The sequence below is a fragment of the Triticum urartu genome, chromosome 7A (assembly GCF_056163025.1).
Source record: "Triticum urartu cultivar PI428250 chromosome 7A, HENAU_Tu73, whole genome shotgun sequence".
Classification (NCBI taxonomy): Eukaryota; Viridiplantae; Streptophyta; class Magnoliopsida; order Poales; family Poaceae; genus Triticum; species Triticum urartu.
This window is the reverse complement of record NC_141879.1, coordinates 609,193,241-609,207,025: the sequence shown is the minus strand read 5'-3', so window position 1 is coordinate 609,207,025 and position 13,785 is coordinate 609,193,241.

Genomic DNA, 13,785 nt, shown 5'->3' with positions numbered 1-13,785 from the left:
ACTCCTTGCATTGACATCAATTGATGGGCATCTCCCTAGCCCATTGATTAGCCGCGTCAATGTGAGACTTTCTCCTTTTTTGTCTTCTCCACATAACCCCCATCATCATATTCTATTCCACCCATAGTGCTATATCCATGGCTCACGCTCATGTATTGCGTGAAAGTTGAAAAAAGTTTGAGATTGCTAAAGTGTGAAACAATTGCTTGGCTTGTCATCGGGGTGTTGCATGATGAGAGCATTCTTGTGTGACGAAAATGGAGCATGACCAAACTATATGATTTTGTAGGGATGAACATTCTTTTGCCATGCTATTTTGAGAAGACGTAATTGCTTAGTTAGTATGCTTGAAGTATTATTATTTTTATGTCAATATTGAACTTTTGTCTTCAATCTTATGGATCTGAATATTCTTGCCACAATAATGAAAATTACATTGATAAATATGTTAGGTAGCATTCCACATCAAAAATTCTGTTTTTATCATTTACCTACTCGAGGACGAGCAGGAATTAAGCTTGGGGATGCTTGATACGTCTCCAATGTATCTATAATTTTTTATTGTTCCATGCTATTATATTATCAACCTTGGATGTTTTATATGAATTTATATGGTATTTTATATGATTTTTGGGACTAACCTATTAACCTAGAGCCTAGTGCCAGTTTCTGTTTTTTCCTTGTTTTTAAGTATCACAGAAAAGGAAAATCAAACGGAGCCCAATGGACTTGAAACTTCACGGAGATCATTTTTGGACTAGAAGAAGCCCACGGAGTACCGGAGGTGGGCCAGAAGAGTCTCGAGGCCACCACGAGGGTGGGGGCACGCACTACCCCCCTGAGCGCGCCCCCTGCCTTGTGGCCACCTCGGGAACCCCCTGACTTGCCCCCGACTCCAACACCTCTTATATAACCCAAAACCTCCAAAAAATAACCTAGATCGGGAGTTCCGCCGCCAGAAGCCTCCGTAGCCACCAAAAACCAATCTAGACCCGTTCCGGCACCCTGCCGGAGGGGGGAATCCCTCTCCAGTGGCCATCTTCATCATCCCGGCGCTCTCCATGACGAGGAGGGAGTAGTTCACCCTCGGGGCTGAGGGTATGTACCAGTAGCTATGTGTTTGATCTCTCTCTCTCTCTCTCGTGTTCTTGAGTTGGCACGATCTTGATGTATCACGAGCTTTGCTATTATAGTTGGATCTTATGATGTTTCTCCCCTCCACTCTCTTGTGATGGATTGAGTTTTCCCTTTGAAGTTATCTTATCGGATTGAGTCTTTAAGGATTTGAGAACACTTGATGTATGTCTTGCATGTGCTTATCTGTGGTGACAATGGGATATCACGTGATCCACTTGATGTATGTTTTGGTGATCAACTTGCGAGTTTCGTGACCTTATGCATAGGGGTTTTCTACCTCTTGAGCATTACGTTGGTTTTCCCTTGAAGAGGAAAGGGTGATTGTCGGTGTCAAAACCGGCGGATCTCGGGTAGGGGGTCCCGAACTGTGCGTCTAGGCCGGATGGTAACAAGAGGCAGGGAACACGATGTTTTACCCAGGTTCGGGCCCTCTTGATGGAGGTAAAACCCTATGTCCTGCTTGATTAATATTGATGATATGGGTAGTACAAGAGTAGATCTAGCACGAGATCAAGGAGGCTAAACCCTAGAAGCTAGCCTATGGTATGATTGTTGTGTATGGAGTTGATTGCCTACGGACTACAACCCTCCGGTTTATATGGACACCGGATAGGGTTAGGGTTACATAGAGTCGGTTACAATGGTAGGAGATCTTGAATATCCGCATCTCCAAGCTTGCCTTCCACGCCAAGGAAAGTCCCATCCAGACATGGGACGAAGTCTTCAATCTTGTATCTTCATAGTCCAGAAGTCCGGCTGAAGGTATAGTCCGGCTACCCGAACACCCCCTAATCCAGGACTCCCTCAGTAGCCCCTGAACCAGGCTTCAATGATGACGAGTCCGGCGCGCAAATTGTCTTCGGCATTGCAAGGCGGGTTCCTCCTCCAAGTCCTTCATAGAAGATTGTAAACATCAAGAGTAGTGTCCGGCTCTGCAAAATAAGCTTCCACATATTGCCATAGAGAGAATAATATTAACACAAATCAAATCTGCTGACGTCTTCCGTAGTGCGTCAACACACTACAGCCAAGTCCTTCACTCGAATCGTTTTCACTTTTCCACCTCAGCGTGTTTTGCGAGGCGGTTTCCTTGGCACGTCTTGTTGAAGTAGAGATCGTGTACCCCCCTTTTACGGGATTCTCATCAATACGGACATGGGTAACCCAACCGCGCCACTTATCACGGTGCTTGGGAGGCAAGCGAGTTTTACTAGGCAGGTGGGGACGCACAACCGCATCCGCCCATATAAGGGGACAAGGATCCACCTTTTTACCTACGCCTTCTTCCTCCCTTGCCAATCCATCTCCTGCGCACCCGAGCTCCAGTGCCCAAGCCCGCACTTCCCACCTCAACCTTCTCCAGCAATGTCCGGAGCGGGAGGCAAGTGGATGGTCTCCTCCATCACGGAGGGCAAAATCAAGAAGCTAAGGAAGGCCGGATACCTGTCCAAGGACATCGCGCACCGGCTTCCCGAAGAGGGGCAGCTTCTCCCCACCCCAAAGCCCCATGAGAGGGTAGTATTTCTCCCCCACTTCCTCCGCGGACTGGGTTTTCCACTCCACCCATTTGTCCGGGGGCTCATGTTCTACTACGGCCTGGATTTCCACGATCTGGCTCCGAACTTCATCCTCAACATCTCGGCGTTTATCGTCGTGTGCGAGGCTTTTCTCCGCGTCCGCCCCCATTTTGGCCTCTGGCTCAAGACCTTCAACGTCAAGCCCAAGGTGGTGCGCGGCAGCCAGGCGGAGTGCGGAGGCGCCCTGGCGGGCAAGATGGCCAACGTCCTATGGTTCGAGGGCTCTTTCGTGGAGACCCTAAAGGGATGGCAATCCGGGTGGTTTTACATCACCGAGCCGCGTGATCCGGAATGGACCGCAGCCCCCGAGTTCCGATCCGGACCCCCCACGCGGCTTATGTCCTAGAAAGAGACGGGCCTGTCGTGGGGTGATGAAAAAGAGGTGACCGGATTGCAAACATGCATCCAGTCCCTGGTGAACAAGGCAGTCCGTCTTGTTAATATAATCCAGGTTATGCTCGTCTGTCGGATCCTCCCGTGCCAACAACGGGATTTTAATCTGTGGGAGTTCGACCCGGCGCAGCATCAAACCCTCAGCAGGCTCTTCGACACGACGTACGAAGACACCTGGAAGATGCTTTTCAAGGGCGCCGAGGCTCCCGCATCCGCTTCCGAGGACCGCGGATACAGCTCGCAGCGTCACGCTAGCGAGGTAAGCCATCTAAACCTTTTACAGGATGTTAAGCTTTTTTCATAGTTTGACTCTATGTGGGATCTAAACTCCCTTACCTTTGACAGGCTTGGCGGGCGATATCCGGACCGATTAACTGTTCGGCTCCGCTGCCCGAAGACCCAGCCCCAGCTCTACTAGTGAAGCTGCTGGTTCCGGCGCCTTATGTGGTGCCGGAGAAGAAGGCCAAGAAGAAGATGACCACGGGGACTCGAAAGAGTGCCCGCAACGTGGTGGTGTCGGATTCGTCATCTGACGAGTCCGAGACGCCCTCCTCCCGTGAAAACGAGGAGGAGGAAGAAGAAAACTCTCCCCCCCAGCGGAGGGAGGAGAGAAGAGGAAAGCCGCCCCAACGGGGGAGGCCGAGGGGTCTAGGAAAAGGAAGACCCCTCCACCGGACTACGCCCCCAACGCCGAAGAGGGCGAAGAGGAGTGGCCAAACAGGGCCAAGCGTCCGGCGAAATCGTAAGTTCGGATATCAGAGTAACTCATGATGTTCCTTTGTTGCACAGCTTTCCCTAATGTCGAATGTAATTATGCAGTCCGCCCTGGGCCGAATTCGACGAATCGTCGGGCGGCTCCCTGGACTCATCGGACGTGAACTCAGTTCCGCCCGCTGTCTCCCCCCGCACTGCAGACGACGCCGAAGTGGCGTCGCGACAAGCTCCGGGGCAGGAGGAGGTGGTCCCGGTGGAGCCGCAAGGCAACTTCCCGGACTCCAGGAGTGAAGGGGATAAGGCTCCCCAGGGCTCTAAGTCCTGCTTTGTGCCGGACACCGCGCCGGAATCAGTTCCGGACCGCGGTAGGCGAACTCCTTCCAAGAGGAGCAAGCCTTCTGAGCCGGCGGCCTCCATCCAACCAGAGGTGCCGTACAATCTGCTGGAGGTGCTTGATGACGCCTCCATCGACGAGGGGCACCGTACTATTATGAGTACGGTGATCCAGAAGGTTCAGTCCGCCAAGAGCGGACTGACTGAAGCTTGCGCTAGCCTTGTAACAGGTTTCGAGGTAAGTAAAAATATGTAAAAATATTACCGCATAGACAGTAGCCCCTGATGCTCTGTTTGGTGTTCGGAAAGAAAAGCCGAATAGAGGATCTATTAAATATCGCAGGAGTCTAACAAAAAAGAGTCAATATGCGTATGCAGGCTTCGCTGCTATCCACCGCCGCACTGACTGCGGAGGTGGGTGTCCTGAAGCAGGACCTCGAGCGGACCGAGAAAGAGCTCGGTCTTGCCAAGCGGCGGCTCGAGGAGGAAGAAGGTAAGAAATACCTTACAGAAAAAGTGCCTATAGAAAGGCTTGATTGCAAAAAGAGTAACATGATTGTGCTGCTTATTGTAGGGGCCACGACTGAGGTGGCGACCCTTAAGCAGGCGCTGTCTGCGGCCAAAAAGAAAACGGCCGCGGAGCGCACCGAGCGAGACAGACTTGGGGCTCAGGTCAGCGAGGTGCAGCAAGAGCTTCAGGCTCTCATGAAAAAACATGAGAGTTTAGAGCTGGAGTCGAAGGCGCAAGCATCCGAGCTTGCAACGGCCCTAGAGGCTGCCAAGTCTGCCAAGGCCGAAGCCCAAAAGGCCCTCCAAGAGTTGGAGGAGATGAGGAAGATAGCAGCGGGTAAGGCATTCTTTATGCAAAGCAGAAATATAAAAGTGAACTACGTGTTACTTACCCGAATCCGGAGCTCTCCAGGGGCATTCGCAGATCTTCCCCGCAGCGTATCCGATGCCGCCGCATTCTACCGAGCTGAAGAGGGCAGCTCGACGGAGAAGGTGTTCTATTCTCAGTATTCTGAGGCCGGACACCCTGTGCCCTTGAGCGACCAGCTGAAACAGCTGGTCGAGCTCCACAAGGCGGCCGAGCAGGCCATGAAGGGCTTCATAGTTCGGCTGTGGCCCGGAGAGGCCCTACCTGGGAGCTATTTCGGGCTAGTGCGGCGGCTGGTGGAGGCCTATCCGAGGCTTGAGGTCATCAAGCGCTCTGTCTGCATCGAAGGTGCCCGTCGGGCCCTTTCCCGTGCAAAGGTGCACTGGGGTAAGCTGGACGGTGAGAAGCTTGTGAAGGACGGGCCGCCGCCGGGGAAGGAGCATCGCAAGCCCGAGAACTACTACAAGGATGTTCTTGCAGGTGCCCGCCTTGTGGCAGATGAATGTACCAAGGATGTGATATTTGAATGAACTCGCTCGTGTTTATCCTGTGCGCTGAAAACTTGTTCATATGCGCTAAGCAATGCTTATTGAATTTAAAATATTACTTTCTGTGCGGCCATTTATCAAAAATTGAGAGATGGCCAGTCGTCGGCTTCTGCCCCCGTGCCACTAGTGCTGGGGTGTTCGGGATAAACCTGAGCGCTCTTTTTCCCATAGTTGGGTCCTTCGAGGGAGGCGCTCAGCACAACGAACCAGGCAATCGTACTATAATGCTTGAACACTCTCACTTAGCCATAGAACTCTATAATTTTAAATTTCGGCGAAGCCCCTAGTTTGGAAGACCGAGTTCGGGGCGCTATCCACGCCTTGGCCGGACAAAGCCAGCTCCTCGCTCGAAGCGGCATAAGCCTTTAGGGACTCGAAAAACCTCTCGAACAGCGACCGGTCTCTCGCCACATCATGACAGTCAGTTTTAGATTTCTCCACTGAGGTGCTTAACCCAGCTGAACCAGGGCACAATCGCAGTGGTTCTCCTAGTGCTACCTTAGCCGATAGAGTGGAACGTAAGGCACCAAAACATAGGAGCCGGGCAAACCCAACTATTGACCCAAATCATGATTCGGAGCCGATGCATATAGTGCTATAAGTTCGGGGTGCCGCACTTGTGAAAGTGTACGGACTTCTCACACCATTATGAGGGGTACTGAAGCCCCTGGCGTGTTTTCCGTACCATGGTGTACGGGTGCAATCATGTCATTTAATAAACATAAATGTGAAAAGAAGACAATGCAAAAAATAGACAAGAAGCTAAGCATTGTTTATAGAGAGGCTATTTATCAAAGCCGAACGATACAAATAGTGCGGTAAGCAAAAGATATTGGACTATTCAGTATGTCCTGACCAGGGGCAGGCCGCCGAATTGTATTTAAAACAGGTATACCACTCGTAACAGAGACCGCCTGGGAGTTCCATAATGCGGCATGGCTTGTCTGCCTCCCTGGATCTTGCATCGTTTGTGCAGCAGTCGAATTGCCGAACAGGTCGTCCGAAGTATGGAGTCCTGAAAGTAAGAAAAAAAATTAAAAAAAATAATCCAGCAGCCCCTAGTACGTTTTAAGCCGTATTTTGGGCGTGCCGTTATTGTGCCCCTTCCCCTGTGCCCATGGTATTTCAAGGGTGTAGTTATGTACGCGAGGTACTGGTTTCACTATGTCGCGAAAGCTGGGGTTGGGGCCGCATTGCTACGCTTGCTCCGAGTGTGCCAGGCGGTCCTGCTGTGGGTTACTCCGGGCGCGCTTGGCAGTGTCTGGCTTTTTAATGGCCGGACCGGAGAATTTCCTGAGAAGGCTACTTTGTACTTCCGCTGCGAGAGCCGCCGTATGCTCCTCCGTACGGAGGGAGCGTTCGGTGTTTCCGTTGACCGTAAGTACTCCTCGAGGGCCTGGCATCTTGAGCTTGAGATATGCGTAGTGCGGCACCGCATGCAACTTTGCGAATGCGGTTCGTCCGAGCAGGGCGTGATAGCCACTGCGAAACGAGACTATATCGAAGATTAACTCTTCGCTTCGGAAATTGTCCGGGGATCCGAAGACCACGTCAAGTGTTACTGAGCCTGTATAGTTGGCTTCTACACCTGGTATAACGCCTTTAAAGGTCGTTCTTGTGGGCTTAATCCTTGAGGGATCTATGCCCATTTTCCGCACTGTATCCTGATAAAGCAGGTTCAGGCTACTGCCGACGTCCATGAGGACTCATGTGAGATGAAATCCGTTGATGATTGGGTCGAGAACCAATGCGGCGAAGCCGCCATGACGGATGCTAGTGGGATGGTCCCTTCGATCAAAAGTGATCGGGCAGGAGGACCATGGGTTGAACTTTGGGGCGACTGGCTCCATCGCGTATACGTCCCGTAGCGCACGCCTCTGCTCCCGCTTGGGAATGTGGGTTGCGTATATCATGTTCACCGTCCGCACTTGTGGTGGAAAGCCCTTTTGTCCATTGTTGTTCGGCGGCTTGGGCTCCTCGCCGTCGCTGTGCAGCCCCTTGTCTCTGTTTTCGGCCCTTAACTTGCCTGCCTGCTTGAACACCCAACAATCCCTGTTAGTGCGATTGGCTGGCCTTTCGGGGGTGCCATGTATCTGGCACAAGCGATCAAGTATTCGGTCCAAACTGGACGGGCCCTGAGTATTCTTTTTGAATGGCTTTTTCCGCTGACCGGATTTATATCCTTTGAATCCGGCATTGACTGCCGTGTCTTCATTGCTGTCACTGCTAACGCGGCGTTTTTGCTTATTCCGACGTGTCCTGCCACTTTTGTCCTTGGTATCCGAGTTACCAGGGTTCTTTGATAAGTTGTTACTGCGAGCTAGCTAGCTGTCTTCTCCCGCGCAAAAGCGGGTCATGAGTGTCGTGAGGGCTGCCATGGATTTCGGCTTTTCCTGTCCCAGGTGCCGAGCAAGCCACTCGTCGCGGATGTTATGCTTGAAGGCTGCTAGGGCCTCTGCGTCCGGACAGTCGACTATCTGGTTTTTCTTTGTTAGGAACTGTGTCCAGAATTGTCTGGCCGATTCCTCTGGCTGCTGAATTATGTGGCTTAAGTCGTCGGCATCCGGTGGTCGCACGTAAGTGTCCTGGAAGTTGTCGAGGAATGCGTCTTCCAGGTCCTCCCAAGAACCGATTGAGTCTGCTGGCAAGCTGTTAAGCCAATGCCGGGCCGGTCCTTTAAGTTTGAGCGGGAGGTATTTGATGGCGTGTAGATCATCGCCGCGTGCCATGTGGATGTGAAGGAGATAATCCTCGATCCATACCGCCGGATCTGTTGTGCCATCGTATGATTCGATGTTTACGAGTTTGAAACCCTCTGGGATTTTATGATCCATTACTTCATTCGTGAAGCATAGCGGGTGTGCGGCGCCTCTGTACTGGGCTATATCACGACGCAGCTCGAAAGAGCTATGTCTGTTGTGTTTGGCCCGGCCGGATTTGTTGTATCCGGAGTGAAGATCATTGTCACATGCCTTAGGGCGCCTGCGATCCATAGATCGATCTTGTTTGTCTTGCCTTATCTTCTAGTATGTCTTGCAGGTCGGGCGCATTCTCCCATGCCTTAGTTGAGCGGCGTCGGGGCATGGCTTGGGTGGAGGGCCGAGAGGCCTCTTTGTCGCGGCCGCGAGGTGGCCGGTCTGCCATGTCATGCGCTGGTGATGTAGGTGCTTCCTCCTCTGATTGGGGTAGCGGCCTGCGCTTCGGGTAACTCTTGGAGGGACCTTCGAGTTCATACTCTTCGGCCGCAAGGACTTCAGTCCATCTGTCAGCTAGCAAATCTTGGGCAGCTCTAAGCTGTTGTTGCATTTTCTTGAGGCTGCTTGCCGTGGCTAAAAGCCTGTGTTTAAAACGCTCTTGTTCGGCGGGGTCTGATGGCATGACGAATTCGTCATCATCGAGGCTTGTCTCGTCTTCGGAGGGAGGCGTATAGTTATTATCCTCGACCTCTTGGTCTGCCGCTCTCTCATGAGGGCTGGCTTCTCCATCTTCCTGTGCCGAATCTTGCTGAGGTGGGTGTTCTTCGGCGCTATCCGGGGTAGTATTATCTCCCGTGCCAGAATCACCGTTTTTGCTTTGGCGGGATTTAGAGCGGCGCTGCTGACGCCGGCGCTTTGACTGTTTCTTGGGGATGTCATCCCCCACTGTTCCATCACCATCTCCATCTTTTGGAGTATCCACCATATATACGTCATATGACGAGGTGGCCTTCCAGCGCCCTACAGGTGCTGGTTCCTGTTCGTCTCCTACATCGTCGTCCATGCCGTCGATGTCTTCGGAGCCGAAGTCAAGCATGTCGGTTAGATCGTCGACAATGGCTACAAAGTGGGTGGTGGGTGGGCTTTGAATTTCCTCATCATCCGTATTCCACCCTCACTGACCGTAGTCCGGCCAGGGCTCTCCTGATAAAGAGAGAGACTTAAGAGAATTCAGGATGTCGCCAAAAGGCGAATGCTGAAAGATGTTTGCGGCGGTGAACTCCATTATCGGCGCCCAATCGGATTCGATTGGCAGGGGCGCGGGGGGTTCGGAGTCCGGGAAGGAGTCCGGATCCTCAGAGTCACGGGTTGTGCAGAGTGCGGGGCTAGCGTTTGGCTCGATCGCTTTTGGGATCGCAGCCCCCGAGGTGACGTCCAACCGCTCATCCTCGATTGGCACAATAGGCTCCGAGTTAGGGGTCGGAACCGATGCGTGTGCGGCCTCCAGGACACTGTCCTGGGGCAGAGCTAGATCATGCCCCTCAAGGTAGTGCGACGTGCTTGGCTGTGGCTCGAACCCGTCGAAGACCAAGTCTCCGCGGATGTCAGCCGTGTAGTTTAAGCTTCCAAACCTCACTTGATGGCCAGGGGCGTAGCTTTCGATCTGCTCCAGGTGGCCGAGCGAATTGGCCCGTAGAGCGAAGCCGCCGAAGACGAAGATCTGTCCAGGGAGAAAAGTCTCACCCTGGACCGCATCATTGTTGATGATCAAAGGAGCCATCGGTCCTAAAGGCGATGACACAGAGGAACTCTCAATGAAAGCACCAATGTCGGTGTCAAAACCGGCGGATCTTGGGTAGGGGGTCCCGAACTGTGTGTCTAGGCCGGATGGTAACAGGAGGCAGGGAACACGATGTTTTACCCAGGTTCGGGCCCTCTTGATGGAGGTAAAACCCTACGTCCTGCTTGATTAATATTGATGATATGGGTAGTACAAGAGTAGATCTACCACGAGATCAAGGAGGCTAAACCCTAGAAGCTAGCATATGGTATGATTGTTGTGTATGGAGTTGATTGCCTACGGACTACAACCCTGCAGTTTATATAGACACCGGATAGGGTTAGGGTTACATAGAGTCGGTTACAATGGTAGGAGATCTTGAATATCCGCATCGCCAAGCTTGCCTTCCACGCCAAGGAAAGTCCCATCCGGACACGGGACGAAGTCTTCAATCTTGTATCTTCATAGTCCAGGAGTCCGGCTGAAGGTATAGTCCGGCTACCCGAACACCCCCTAATCCAGGACTCCCTCAGTGATGCAGCAAAGTAGCGTAAGTATTTCCCTCAGTTTTTGAGAACCAAGGTATCAATCCAGTAGGATATCACGCTCAAGTCCCACACACCTACACAAACAAATAAGAACCTCGCAACCAACACGATAAAGGGGTTGTCAAGCCCTTCACGGTCACTTACGAGAGTGAGATCTGATAGATATGATAAGATAATATTTTTGGTATTTTTATTATAAAGAGAAATAAAGATGCAAAGTAAAATAAACGGCAAAGGAAATAACTAAGTTTGGAAGATTAATATGATGGAAGATAGACCCGGGGGCCATAGGTTTCACTAGTGGCTTCTCTCAAGAGCATAAGTATTACGGTGGGTAAACGAATTACTGTCGAGCAATTGATAGAATTGAGCATAGTTATGAGAATATCTAGGTATGATGATGTATGTAGGAATCACGTCCGCGACAAGTAGACCGAAACGATTCTGCATCTACTACTATTACTCCACACATCGACCGCTATCCAGCATGCATGTAGAGTATTAAGTTCATAAGAACAAAGTCATGCTTTAAGGAAGATGACATGATGTAGAGGGATAAACTCATGCAATATGATATAAACCCCATCTTTTTATCCTCGATGGAAACAATACAACACGTGTCGTTTCCCTTTCTGTCACTGGGATCGAGCACCGCCAGATTGAACCCAAAGCTAAGCACTTCTCCCGTTGCAAGAAAGATCAATCTAGTAGGCCAAACCAAATTGATAATTCGAAGAGACTTGCAAAGATAAACCAATCATACAAAAAAGAATTCAGAGGAGAATCAAATATTGTTCATAGATAATCTGGATCATAAACCCACAATTCATCGGATCTCGACAAACACACCGTAAAAGAAGATTACATCAAATAGATCTCCAAGAAGACCGAAGAGAACTTTGTATTGAGATCCAAAGAGAGAGAAGAAGCCATCTAGCCAATAACTATGGACCCGTAGGTCTGAAGTAAACTACTCACACATCACCAGAGAGGCCATGGATTTGATGTAGAGGCCCTCTGTGATCTATGCCCCCTCCAACGGAGCTTCGAAAAAGACCCCGAGATGGGATCTCTCGGGTACAGAAGGTTGCGGCGGTGGAATTAGGTTTTCGTGGTGTTCCTGGATGTTTGGGGGGTACGTTGATATAGATAGGAGGAAGAAGTACGTCGGTTGAGCAACAGATGGCCCACGAGGGTGGAGGGCGCGCCCAGGGAGGGGGGGGGGTAGGCGCGCCCCCTGCCTCGTGGCTTCCTCCATTGTTTCTTGATGCCCACTCCAAGTCTCCTGGATCACGTTTGTTGAGAAAATCACGTTCCCGAAGGTTTCATTCCGTTTGGACTCCGTTTGATACTCCTTTTCTTCGAAACCCCAAAATAGGCAAAACAAAACAGCAATTTGGGTTGGGCCTCCAGTTAGTAGGTTAGTCCCAAAAATGACATAGAAGTGTAAAATAAAGCCCATTAACATCCAAAATAGATAATATAATAGCATGGAGCAATCAAAAATTATAGATACGTTGGAGACGTATCAGGGTTGGCACACGTTTTCGTCTTGACTCTCCGGTAGAATCTTTGGGGCACTCTTTGAAGTTCTTTGTGCTGGTTGAATAGATGAATCTGAGATTGTGTGATGCATATCATATAATCATACCCACGGATACTTGAGGTGACATTGGAGTATCTAGGTGACATTAGGGTTTTGGTTGATTTGTGTCTTAATGTGTTATTCTAGTACGAACTCTATGATAGATTGAACTGAAATAATAGCTTCTGTTATTTTACTACGGACTCTTGAATAGATCGATCAGAAATAATAACTTTGAGGTGGTTTTGTACCCTACAATAATCTCTTCGTTTGTTCTCCGCTATTAGTGACTTTGGAGTGACTCTTTGTTGCATGTTGAGGGATAGTTATATGATCCAATTATGTTATTATTGTTGAGAGAACATGCACTAGTGAAAGTATGAACCCTAGGCCTTGTTTCCTAGCATTGCAATACCGTTTGTGCTCACTTTTACCACTTGCTACCATGCTATTTTTATATTTTCAGATTACAAAAACCATCCATATTGCACTTGTATCATCATCTCTTCGCCGAACTAGTGCACCTATACAATTTACCATTGTATTGGGTGTGTTGGGGACACAAGAGACTCTTTGTTATTTGGTTGCATGGTTGTTTGAGAGATACCATATTCATCCTACGCCTCCCACGGATTGATAAACCTTAGGTCATCCACTTGAGGGAAATTTGCTACTGTCCTACAAACCTCTGCACTTGGAGGCCCAACAACGTCTACAAGAAGAAGGTTGCGTAGTAGACATCAACGGCTAAAAGATCAACTTGTGTGTTCTAGGGTGCCCCCTGCCCCCGTATATAAAGGAGGGAGGGGGAGGCTGGCCGGCTGTAGGGGCCCAAGGAGAGGGAGTCCTACTATGATTACCAATCCTAGTAGGATTCCTCCACAAGGAAGATAGGGGGAAGGAAGGAGAGGGAGAAGGAGTAGGAAAGGGGGGCGCCGCCCCTTCCCTTGTCCAATTCGGACTGCAAGGGGGGGGGCTGCCCTAGCTGCCCTCCTCTCTCTTCAACAAGGCCCATGGTGGCCCATTAGTTCCCCCGGGGGGTTCCGGTAACCCCTCCGGCACTCTGTTTTTACCCGAAACTATCCGGAACACTTCCGTTGTCCGAATAACATGGTCCAATATATCAATATTTATGTCTCTACCATTTCAAGACTCCTCGTCATGTCTGTGATATCATCTGGGACTCCAAACAACCCCCAGTCATCAAATCACATAAATTCATAATACAAATCGTCATCGAACGTTAAGCGTGCGGACCCTACGGGTTCAAGAACTATGTAGACATGACCGAGACACATCTCCGGTCAATAACCAATAGCGGAACCTGGATGCTCATATTGGCTCCCACATATTCTAGGAAGATCTTTATCGGTCAAATTGCATAACAACATACGTTGTTCCCTTTGTCATCGGTATGTTACTTGCCCGAGATTCGATCATTGGTATCATCATACCTAGTTCAATCTCGTTACCGGCAAGTCTCTTTAATTGTTCCGTAATGCATCATCCCGTGGCTAACTCATTAGACACATTTCTTACAAGGCTCATAGTGATGTGCATTACCGAGAGGCCCAGAGATACCTCTCCGATACACAGA